Source organism: Eschrichtius robustus, chromosome 4 (assembly GCF_028021215.1).
Source record: "Eschrichtius robustus isolate mEscRob2 chromosome 4, mEscRob2.pri, whole genome shotgun sequence".
NCBI lineage: Eukaryota > Metazoa > Chordata > Mammalia > Artiodactyla > Eschrichtiidae > Eschrichtius > Eschrichtius robustus.
In genome coordinates this window covers 5246658-5260164 of record NC_090827.1, presented here as the reverse complement: position 1 = coordinate 5260164, position 13507 = coordinate 5246658, and the positions used below count along the sequence as shown (strand labels likewise).

General features: G+C 35.3%; 1 pseudogene; it reads left to right on the top strand.

Moving 5' to 3' along the window:
• The first annotated feature begins 3174 nt into the window (after positions 1-3174).
• LOC137764455 (securin pseudogene) lies at positions 3175-4035 on the top strand (annotated as a pseudogene).
• The last annotated feature ends 9472 nt before the right edge of the window (positions 4036-13507 follow it).

Genomic DNA, 13507 nt, shown 5'->3' with positions numbered 1-13507 from the left:
CATTTGTCTTCAAGTTGATTATTCTTTCTTCCATCAGTTCAAATCTAATGTTGAACCACTCTAGCAAATTTTTATTTTCTTTTATTGTAATTCTCAACTCCAGGATTTTTATTTGTTTATTTTTAATCAATTCTAGTTTTTAATTTATATTCTGTATTGGACAAGCTATTGTCTTCATAACTTCCTTTACTCGTCAAGAATCGTTTCCATTCTTTCTTTGACCGTATTTATAGTGGCTGCTTTGAAGACTTCCCTGTTAAATGCAATTACTGGACCATCTACTGAGCAGTTTCTGGTGTCTGCTTCTTTGCTTTTGTATGAGACACACTTGCTCGGTTCTATGGTTTTGCTGTAGCTTTTGTTGAAAACAGCACATTTTTGATAACATATTATATCAACTCTAGATATTCTCTCTTCCTCCCTGGGCTCGTTGCTGTCCTTGTTTACTGTTATACTGTTTACTTACTTAGCTGGACAATTGTAGTAAAATACAGATTTGCCCACAGTGTGAAGACTGATGTTACTCCTCAGAGACCACAACACTGAGCATGTGCAAAATGACTCTGTGATGACATTGTTTTAGCAGAGTTAGTTCTGACTGTTTCTTTGCCTGATGTCTCTGTTGAGCTGTCTGTCTCCGTTGGCATCACACTGAGCTGTTAGGCTCCATGAATTGCTGACTGAATTTGTTGTTGTTTTCAACAATGTCCTGGGAGACAAATTGCTCCAGTCTGCTCCTGTTAAATTCAGTTTCCTATTCAGGGATAGTTTTGAGGCCTGCCTTAGGGGTTTGTTATGATCTGGTTTTCTTTAACATCTCTTCCTGGTTATCTCTGAAAAATTAGCTGACCTGTGATTTAGCTTGTTACCCATATGGGGCTACCAGCTTCCTCTTATTTGGTTACCACTAAAATCTCTATTGTTTTTTAAAAAGACTTTAAATTCCTTTACACTGTGGAAATAAAGTCAGAATTTTATGAGAATAGGTCTGCTGCTCTCTGTTCTTATGATCTGTCTTTCCCCTATCCTTATGATCTGCAAAATATCTGAGCCACAGGTCTGGAACTGGTACTGGAAATAGTTGCTCCCCACTCTTGGAGTGACTCCAGTTTTGTGAGCAGGGCAGTGGGTGGGAAACGGTACTTCCCTGTTCTTTCAGATCCTGGGACTTTCTTAAATTGTCTACATGAAATGACATGATGTAGTATCCCATTAGCTTTCTGATAACCTGAGCATCACATGAGCACTTTTCTTCACATCCATTCATCTCCAGTCATAACTGTCTTTTCCTTTGAAAGACCACTCCTGACACTTGCTGGTCCTTCTACCTGGAGTACTTATTCCCCAGACATTCATACGAATTGTCTCTTTACATTCTTCAGATGGCTGCTTGCCAGTGAGATTTTCTGAATACCCTATTTAAAATTTCCAGAATTTCCAGAATATGGCTATCACGTTTGCTGATATTCATTTCCATAATTGAATTGATATCTAACATGCTATACAATTTATTTTCTGTTTATTATCTATGTAAACCTATCTGACATATACATATTATACAACCAAATGAGAGCAAGGAGAGCAAACCAAAAAGGACTTGTATGTGGTAGGCACATATTAGGCAGTAAATAAACATATGGGAGATGATTGGATTACTATTTTAATTGGACTCAAACTAGTTTTTGGTCTCTATAGAGCATATGTTTAACTTTCTGAGAATCTCAAATCATTCTGGCAAAAATGTATGCCTTGAATGTTATTAAACTGTGATAACTGAAAGTAACACTATTCAGGCAGGTGTTTTCTATTTAATATTCTCTAATTCTCTAAAGTATTAGAGTTAATAGACATAATGAACATTTGGATAGATGATGTCTTTTAAACATTTGCCATCTCAAATTAAATGTAATTGGTTATGTAAACATGATGTTTGTTATGTTAAAGATTAATCCCTTTCACATATAATTAAACTCTAAATCAACATACATTATATTTTAGTTGTTTATAGAGGCAGATTGTCCACTTTATATTAGCCTTGTCCCAAGAAGCATGTTTATATGAAATAAATAAAAGATGTTGCATCTATAGTATCCCCCCAAAATATCAGTGTATTTGGGGATAATCTGTATTTATGTTTTGAGATTAATTCATCAAATCAGAAGTATACCATTCATTCCTGAAAATATCTACAACTTTATTTAAATTTCTATTAACTGTGTGATGAATTTATGCTTACCCCAACATCCAACATGAAAAAATATGCCTTTGATTTATCTTACTCGTATGTATTGTGCATAAATTTTTCACTATGTTATCCAACTATATTCAACCTCTCCTTCCATTATTAGCTCAGTTTCTAATTTTGGTAATATTCGTTATAATTATTTGGACTGAGTACCACCATCCAAAAAAGTTACACTGTTTAAAGAAAATTATAATAGAAAAATAAATACATGTACTTATTATACTTGAAATGCTGAAGTATGTTATTTAGAATTTGTATTTTTGAATTCTCTCAGAAAATGTCTAGGCTCAATTTTTGTTCTTTAAAATATTTACTGCTTTAAACCCTCCTAGGATTTTTTTTTCGTAAGACCTATTATTACTATGTATTCTTTTAACTTGTAAAAACTGTCAAATTATGTTTAATAGTCCAAGTCTAGGAGAAATACACATAACACAGGGGACTGTGGGAAAAGTTATATTATGGGAAGTGTGTAGAATATATCTAGGTATGGGGGGCAGTAACCTATAGACCTTACGGTAAGCACATTTAAATTTCAGAGCTTAATATTATTGTAAAAGATCTTAAATAAGCATTAATGATAATGGGATAGGTATTCATTTGATTCATAAAAGATCTGGGTTTCAGTATAAGGTGGTATTAGAAGAGCCTCTGGTAAGTCCTACTGGGTTTTCAAGTATATAGATGTCATATTGGGCCAGAAAAATATTCTTTAGATGAAAAGTAATTTCTTCTTTGCTACTGGCTGCAAGCAGAGACTAAACTCTTGACCATGCTGGACAAAATTACTATACAACTTAAGTTACATATTATAAAATGGATATTATCTGATGTATTGAACAAAAGAACTGAATGTCCATAGGAGCCCACTCATAGGGCAGAGAATCTACCCTAATCGAGACAAGCTGAAAATACTGGGACCTTGATCAATGCTGGCCCAACTTACTTGCAAGTTGGAGTTTCAGGCAAGGAGAAAAAATTCAAGAACTCTAGAGACCATACCACCAGCCTAGTGTAACCCCAAGAAAGGTGAATTACTGTCCCCACCTCCAGTTCCAGAGAGTAACCAGATATTTGCCACAAGAGGAGAAGGAGGCCATAAGAACAGATGTAACTCCAAAATCACCCACAAAAGAACTGACTTTATTTGAAACAGAGTGTGAGGAAATTGAGGTTAAAGAACATTCTTAAAAACAATGAGGATGTGAATTGTAAGCCATTTAGTGAGGGCTGGTAACTCCACTTACAATTTACAAGGTGAAGCTGGGGTCTGGGTCTTCAGTAAACTTTAGATGGCAGACCTCAGGTTTCAACACCACATGTTGGCAACATATTAGATGCTCCACAGCATTACCTAAAGCTGCAAGAAAGGCTTTGGGAATGGTCAACAGGGCTACAGAAAAGTCGGTAAAGACTAATGGATCCCTCAAACACAAATAGACAAACTTCTCTACCAAAAAGATGACTGAGAAGACCATTAAAGCAAAAAGCTCCTTTCCTACCTCAAATGACACTTATCTAGAAACAAAAATTCTTTCCCTTCAATCCACTGGATTTTGAGAGTTTTGACCTGCCTGAAGAGCACCAGATCACATACCTCCCCTTGAATGGAGCTCCTCTCATGACCCTCAATGAGGAAAGGGAACTTGAAAAGCTGTTACACCTGGACCCCTTCACCTCTGAAGACGCCTCCTCCACCATGGATGCCTCAGCTGTTGCAGTCTCCCTCAGGCATTCTGAGGACCCAGGATGTTGGATTGCCAGCAGTTTGCTATAACTTAGACATTTAAATTTCTTAGCACTTTATAGTTTGTGGGTATGTATTAATAGTCTGTATTAATAAAGAAATTATTTGTTTGACAGACTCTTCCTTAAAAAAAAAAAGTTTACAAGGTAAATTGTAGGCCAATAAGTTTACTAGAGAGAATCAGAGAAAGGCACAGCTAAGAAGAGCCCTCCTGGGTTCAGAGCAAATCACAAAGATGAACATCAGAAACTGCCTCTGCCAAAAACCCTGAATGTAATTTGAGCAGACTTTTGAGCAAGTTGCGCCCAGAATTTGTTGAAACAGTAGAGGATGCAGGGAGGGGGAAGGGTAAGCTGGGACAAAGTGAGAGAGTGGGATGGACATATATACACTACCAAATGTAAAATAGATAGCTAGTGGGAAGCAGCCGCATAGCACAGGGAGATCAGCTGGGTGCTTTGTGACCACCTAGAGGGGTGGGATAGGGAGGGTGGGAGGGAGGGAGATGCAAGAGGGAAGAGATATGTATATGTATAACTGATTCACTTTGTTATAAAGCAGAAATTAACACACCATTGTAAAGCAATTATACTCCAATAAAGATGTTAAAAAAAAAAAAAAATAGTGAATTCAGCCAGCAATTTGTAGAGCCTAATAGCCTGGTGTGATACAAAGGAGACAGACAGATTAACACAGAGATTAGACAAAGAAATAGTCTAAGAGAGCCCTGCTGAAACCAATGTCATTCAAGGATGATTGTGGAAATGCTAAAGGCCACATCCTCTGTGTAGTAGTATCAAAGGCTTTAACTTGTGTGGGTTTCACTTTAATAGTTCAATAAAGTCATAAATGAATAAGTAAGCAAACGACAAGAAGTTCTGTTGAGGGTATATGTATTTGCTACAATATATTACCTAAAATACCTTGCTTTTAAAAACAACAAAAAATTGTACATACCAAGAAAAATGAAAATGTGATACAAAGGGAGGGACAAACAAACAACTGAAAATGTTTTTGAGTGGCCCCAACTGTTGCACTGAACAGGCAAAGAGTTCAAAGTAGCCATTATAAATATGATCAAAGAACTAAGGGAAACTATGCTTTAAAAAAATCAAAGGAAAATATAGTAACAATGTTCTATCAATCAAAGACAGAATATCAATAAAGAGATAGAAATTTTTTTAAAAAGCTGAATTTCTGGAGTTGAAAAGTACAGTAACTAAAAAAAATTCACTGAAAGTAGATTCATAATGATTATGCAATACTAAGAATGAGACAAAAGAAAATAAAAACAAATGAACAGTCTAAGATAAACATGGAACATCACTAAAGACATTAAAATATGTGTAATGGTATTAACAGAAGAAAAGAAAAAAAATGAAGAAATAAGAGTTGAAAATTCCCAAATTTGATGGAAAACATTAATCTACACATCTAAGAAGGTCAGTAAAATCCAAATAGTACAAATGCAAAAATATCCACATGCAGGCATGACACAGTAAAAGTTTTGAAAGCCAGTAACAAAGAGACATACTTTGAAACAAGAAGAAGAAAATGACATGTTATTTATGGGAACACCAGTAAGATTAAGAGTGATGCATTATGACAAACAATGGAGGCCATGAGGCAGGAGATAGATGGGCTCCGGCTAAGCATTTACAACTGGCCTCCTGTTCACACCTCCTGGGGTGAGAAGAAGATGGGTTCCATGCTGGACATTCATGACCAGCCCCCTGTTTACATTTCCTGAAGCAAGAGACAGACTCCAGGATTACATATTTATGGCTGGACTCCTGTCTATATTTCAAGATCTGCACCTGGATATAAAAACCAGCAACAGAAATAGGATAAATAAATGGACATTGGACACTTTTATGGCAGGGACAGAGAGGGACTAAACCCTGTTAAAAGATCAAGAAGTCATACATTTCCCATCCTTGGGGCAAGGGAAACATTGCACACGTGCAGAAAGCCTCCTTGGGCGCCAAAAAGGAGGAGGCACCACCCCATAATATGTGATGCTAAGGCCATCCCATATGCCTCTGGGCTGTAATCCATCTTGGAAAAAAGTTGCACACCCATGTTGGGGAGGGTCCTAGGGCAGATAGGTGTGGAAAAAGAAACCAGATAATTGGCTAAAAGTAAACAAAGACCCGGAAGTACTGCCTTACATAAATGACTTAACCACCTCATACGGCACTCCTCCTCATTGGGGGGATGCCCACACCCTTTCTATCTGGGTGTGTATCTCTGCCTTGCTCTGTCTTAACAAAACAAACTGTTTCTCTGTGTGCTTTCTCACTTGTTGTTGTGCTATGTATCTAATAAACTTTGTACCTCTTTTTACAGTTTCGCCTCTGTGAGAAATGCATTTTTCACTGTGGGCAAGAGCCAGGGGGTGTGATGGCTAGAATTCCTGGTTTTCATCTGGCAACCCAGGTTCAGTTCCTGGACAGGGAATTAAGATCTCGCTTCACACCACCACTCACTTTTGCTTCTGCAAGATCAGCCAGAAGACAGTAAGACATATTCAAAATGCTGAAAGAAAATAACTGTCAACAAAGAATTTTATATCCAGCAAAGCTTTATTTCAAAATATAGTATAGAGCAAAATAAAACATTCCCAGATAAACACAACTGAGATAATATTTTTGCTTGAAGAACTAACTTAAAAGAAATTCTAAAGGAAGTTTTACAGAATAACAGCATGAGACCCCAGACAGTAATTTGAATCTACAAGAAAAAAATTAAAAGCATGGTAATGGTTATCATATAATTATTAAATACAGTATAAATGCATATGCACTCCCTTTTCTCTTGATTTATAAATAAATTTTATCAGACAATGGCTGTAGTTTTATTGTTGGTCTTAAAACATAGAATTGTAATATGTCTGGCAATGGCAATAAAAGGAAGTTGTATAAATCTGTATTGGAATATGGAAATTAAATCAGCCAATAACTTCAATGCACTGAAACAAATTATTAGAATTGGAGAAAGTAGAAAAGGAAGAAGTAAAATTGTTGCTATTTGAAGGTGACATGATATTATATAGAGAAACCTCTAAAGACTCCACCAAAAAACTGTTAGAACTAATAAAGGAATTCAAAAGTTGCATGACACAAAATCAATATACAAAAGTCTGTTGCATTTCTATGCACTAATGACAAACTATCAGAAAGAGAAATTAAGAAAAACTAAGTTACAATTTCATCAAAAAGAAAACAATACCTAGGAATGCATTTAACCAAGGAAGTGAAAGCCCTATACACTGAAATCTATCAATATAAGACATTAAGGGAACAAACTGAAGAAGAAACAAATAAGTGGAAAGATATTCTGAGCTCATGGATTGGCAGAATTAATATTGTTAAAATGTCCATAGTACACAAAGCAATCTACAGATTCAATACAGTTGCTATCAACATTCCAATGGCAATTTTTACAGATATACAACAAACAATCCTAAAATTTGCATGGAACCAAAAAAGACCCTGAATAACAAAAGCAATCTTGAGAAAGAACAAAGCTGAAGGCATCACACTCCCTTATTTCAAAGTATATTACAAAGTTATAATAATAAAACTGGATGGCTTCAGCATAAAAACAGACACATAGGTCAATGAAACAGAATATAGAGCCCAGAAATAAACACATGCATATATGGTCAATTAACTTACAACAAAGGAGCCAAGAATACAGTCTTATTCAATAAGTCATGTTGAAAAAACTGAACAGTCACATGCAAAAACAATGAAACCAGACTACTATCTAACACCATAAACAGAAATTAACCAAAGTAGGTTAAAGACTTGAATGCAAGAACTGAACCCATAAAAATCCTGGAAATAAACATAGGCAGTAAGTTCCTTGATATCAGTCTTTGTGATGATTTTTTTTTTTTGAAACTGACACCAAAAGTAAAAGCAACACAAGTAAATAAGTGGAACTATATCAAAATAAAAAAAGTTTCTGCACAGCAAAGGGAACCATCAACAAAAAATGAAAGAAAATATTTGCAAATCTGATAAGGGTTTAATATACAAAATATATAAGGAACACATACAACTTAATAAAAAAATAAATAATTTGATTTTAGAAAAATGAGCAAAGGACATAAATAGACTTTCCTCCAAAGAAAACCTACAAATGGCCAGAAAGTAAATGAAAAGATGTTCAACATCACCAATCATCAGGGAAATGCAATCCAAAATCACAATGAGTTATCACCTCAAACCTGTTAGATTGGCTATTATCAAAAAGACAAGAGCTAACAAGTATTGGCAGGGATGTGGAGCAAACTGAGCCCTCTTGCACTTTTGGTGAGAATGTAAATTGGTGCAGCCACTATAGAAAATAGTATGGATTTTCCTCAAAAAATTAAAAATAGAACTATGATATGACCCAACATTTCCACATCTGAGTATATATCCAAAGGAAATGAAATCACTGTCTTGAAGAGATATATGGACCCCTATGTTCACTGCAGCATTATTCATGATAGCCAAGGTATGGAAAAAGACTAACTATGCATGGACAAATGAATGGATTTAAAAAATGCTACAAACACACACACACACACACACACAATGGAATAATATGAATCATAAAAAAAGAAGAACATCAGGGGCACTATGCTAAGTGAAATGAAACAGAGAAAGACAAACTCTGTATGATTTCACATATATGTGGAATCCATATAAGCAGAGATTATATGGTGTTTACCAGGGACTGGGGTTGGGGGATTGGGGGGGGGGATTAGAAGATATTTGTCAAAAGGTACAAACTTCCAGTGATAAGAAAAAAAATTTATGGAGATCTAATGTATAGAATGGTGACTATAGTTCACAGTCCTGTACTGTATACTTAATATTCCCATTCAAGTGCTTTAGGGTGATGAAAGTGTTCTGTGATTGATTATGATCATATTTGCACAGCTAAGATATATTAAAACTATTCAATTGCACACTTAAATGACTGAGTTTTATGGCATTTGAATTATATCTCAATAAAACTATTCTATAAAAAAGTGAAAATTGGAGATGAAAGGAGAAATATTCAAATAACATGATTTCTATGTAGCAAATTCCAAGGAATCTGCAAAACAGTTGTTAGAACTAATAAGTGAATTCAGTATGGTCATAAGATACAAGATCAATATGCACAAATCAATTATGCACAAATTGCATTTCTCTGTATTTACAGTTAACTAGTGAAGACTGAAATTAAAGCTGCAATACCATTTACAATTGCTCCAGAGAAAATGAAATATGAGGAATAAATCTAACAACACTTGCATAGAATCTATATGTAGAAAAGAACAAAATATTGAAGAAAAAAATCAAAGAAGTCATAAATACTAGAAAAGGCATATTATGTTTCTTGATTGGGAGACACAGCATAGTAAAGACATCAATTGTCCTTAAACTGAACTCTAGGGGTTTATCCCCAATTTTTGTAGAGGTTTTTTTTTTTTGAGGTAATATTGGCTTATAATGTTATATATGTTTTATGTGTACAACATTATATTTTGACTTCTTTATACACTACAGTGTGCTCACCACCAAAAGTTCCTATCAAAAAATCAACAACGTTTTTTATTTTAAATATGGACAAATTTATTCTAAAAATTTTATGGAAATCCCTAGAATAGATTTTTTTTAAAAAGAAAGGAAAAGAAGAATAAAGTGAGAAGAAATACTTTTCCCAGCATGGAGGAGAGTAATCAAGGCAGTGTGGTACTGTTGGAGAGAAAGACATAAATCACTGTAACAGAACAGAGAAGCTAGAATTAATTTTGACAAAGGGGCAAAGCAATTTAATTTCAACAAGTTGTGCTGGAGCAATTGGACAACTATAGGCAAAATAAACCTTGACCTTGATATGACACCTTATACAAAAATAACTCAAAATGGACAATGGATCAAATATAAAACATAATACTAAAAACATACGACATTTAGGAAAAGCATAAGAGAAAATATGTGGGGCAAAAAGTCTTACACTTGACACCAAAAGTATGATCCATAAAAGGAAAAATAGATAAATTGAAACTATCAAAATTAAAACTTTGTTCTGTAAAAAACCCTAAGATATAAAAGCAAATTATAGACTGGGAGAAAACATTTGCAAATCCTACATCTGACAGAGGATTTATACGTAGAATGTGTAAAGAATTCTTAAAGCTCAGTATTAATAAAACAAACAATTTAGCTAGAAAACAAGCAAAAAACATGAACAGATATTTCACTGAAGAGAATACGCAGATGACAAAAAAGCATATGGAAAGATCTTCAACATCACTAACGTTTAGAAAAATAGAAATTAAAATCATAATATCACTACACAGCTATCGTAATGGCTAAATTAAAAAATAGTGATAACCCCAAAAGCTGGTAAGGATTTGTCAAAATTGAATGACTCATACATTGCTGGTTTGAATGTGAAATTGTACAGTAAGTCAGGAAAGTATTTGACAGTTTATTTTAAAATTAAAAATGATCATAACAAATTACCCAGGAATTGTACTCTTGGGCATTTATCCCAGAGAACTGAAAGCTTTTTACACCTATACATCAAAGTTCATAGCAGCTTTATTTATAATTGCCCAAAACAGAAAACTTATTTAATATTCTTCAAGGATGAATGATTTAACAAACTGTGGAAGAATATTCCGCAGCAATAAAAAGGATCAAACTACTGATACGCCGAACTTGAGTGCCTTTCAAGAAAACTAAGCTGAGTGAAAAAAGCCAATCACAAACACATATTTCATAATTTCATTTATACAACACTTTTTAAATAACATAATTGCAGAGATGAGGTTGAATCTTGATGGCCATAGTGTAACAGGAAAGAACAAATCTGACTCCATATTGGATCTGTTTCTTTTACTTTAACCTTTGTTTTCCTTTGCTTTTGCTACAAGTTAAGAATGTTGCCTATAGCCTGAAATATATAGGGTAGCCCATTCTCAAGGCTCTGACCTTTAAAGGTGTAACACTTTTGCACTCATATAGAGATAAAAAGTTGCAGAACACAGAGTAACATCTGTCCTGGAGGTTTACAGGAACATCGTGACCTGACCTTCATGGATGGCTGCAAGAACAAAGGATTCCAACACCAAGAAGTTTGCAACAACCAACCACACGCCCTCCCCTTTAGTATAAAAGAACCCTGAATTCTAACTCGGGGAAGATGGTTCTTTGGCACGGTAGTCCACCATCTTCTTGATCAGCTGACTTTCCTAATAAAGTCACTATTCCTTGTCCCAACAACTTGTCTCTTGGTTTATTGGCCTGTTGTGCAGCAAGCAGTATGAGCTCAAACATGGTAACAATGGTAGAGAGTAGGGTGCAGTGGATGTGGCTACAACACAAGGGAGTCCTGTGATGGTGCAGTTAAATATCCTTATGATGGTGGTTACACTAAGCTACACATGTATAAAATTGCATGGAACCACACATACACACACAAACAAGTCTATATTTAACTGCTGAAATCTGAAGAAATTCTACATTTTGAATTAAGGTAATTTCTTTGTCTCAGTATTGTACTATAGCATGCAAAATGTTAAAACTGGTGGAGTCTGGGTGAGGAGTATGTAAGACGTTCTGGTATATATTGTGTGATTTTATGTGAACCTATAATTATTTCAAAATAGGTGTTATGAAAAGTAACATTTGTGTTGAAATAGAATACTACTAATGTCAATTTTATGTATGTGGTGAATATGCTATATATTTGACAGTTATGGAAACCTTGGTTAATAAACCAGGTCCAGGGATTCTTATTTTGTGATGTCACTTTGGGAACAAATGTTGCTATGAAGTGTCACCACGTTCCTAGAGGAACAGAAACAAAGGCAAGAAGTTGCTGTGATATTTACATTATATATATATTTTTAAACATCTTTATTGAAGTATAATTGCTTTACAATGGTGTGTTAGTTTCTGCTTTATAACAAAGTGAATCAGTTATACATATACATATGTTCCCATATCTCTTCCCTCTTGCATCTCCCTCCCTCCCACCCTCCCCATCCCACCCCTCTAGGTGGTCACAAAGCACCGAGCTGATCTCCCTGTGCTATGCGGCTGCTTCCCACTAGCTATCTATTTTACATTTGGTAGTGTATATATGTCCATGACACTCTCTCACCCTGTCACATCTCACCCCTCCCCTTCCCCATATCCTCAAGTCCATTCTCTAGTAGGTCTGTGTCTTTATTCCCGTCTTGCCACTAGGTTCTTCATGGCCTTTTTTTTTTTTTCCCTTAGATTCCGTATATATGTGTTAGCATACTGTATTTGTTTTTCTCTTTCTGACTTACTTCACTCTGTATGACAGACTCTAACTCCATCCACCTCATTACAAATACCTCCATTTCATTTCTTTTTGTGGCTGAGTAATATTCCATTGTATATATGTGCCACATCTTCTTTATCCATTCATCCGATGATGGACACTTAGGTTGCTTCCATGTCCTAGCTATTGTAAATAGAGCTGCAATGAACATTTTGGTACATGACTCTTTTTGAACTATGGTTTTCTCAGGGTATATGCCCAGTAGTGGGATTGCTGGGTCGTATGGTAGTTCTATTTGTAGATTTTTAAGGAACCGCCATACTGTTCTCCATAGTGGCTGTATCAATTTACATTCCCACCAACAGTGCAAGAGTGTTCCCTTTCCTCCACACCCTCTCCAACATTTATTGTTTCTAGATTTTTTGATGATGGCCATTCTGACCGGTGTAAAATGATATCTCATTGGAGTTTTGATTTGCATTTCTCTAATAATTAATGATGTAGAGCATTCTTTCATGTGTCTGTTGGCAATTTGCATATCTTCTTTGGAGAAATGTCTATTTAGGTCTTCTGCCCATTTTTGGATTGGGTTGTTCGTTTTTTTGTTATTGAGCTGCATGAGCTGTTTGTAAATCTTGGAGATTAATCCTTTGTCAGTTGCTTCATTTGCAAATATTTTCTCCCATTCTGAGGGTTGTCTTTTGGTCTTGTTTATGGTTTCCTTTGCTGTGCAAAAACTTTTAAGTTTCATTAGGTCCCATTTGTTTATTTGTGTTTTTATTTCCATTTCTCTGGGAGCTGGGTCAAAAAGAATCTTGCTGTGATATATGTCATAGAGTGTTCTGCCTATGTTTTCCTCTAAGAGTTTGATAGTGTCTGGCCTTACACTTAGGTCTTTAATCCATTTTGAGTTTATTTTTGTGCATGGTGTCAGGGAGTGTTCTAATTTCATACTTTTACATATAGCTGTCCAGTTTTCCCAGCACCACTTATTGAAGAGGCTGTCTTTTCTCCACTGTATATGCTTGCCTCCTTTATCAAAGATAAGGTGACCATATGTGTGTGGGTTTATCTCTGGGCTTTCTATCCTGTTCCATTGATCTATATTTCTGTTCTTGTGCCAGTGCCAAAGTGTCTTGATTACTGTAGCTTTGTATTAAAGTCTGAAGTCAGGGAGCCTGATTCCCCCAGCTCCATTTTTCGTTCTC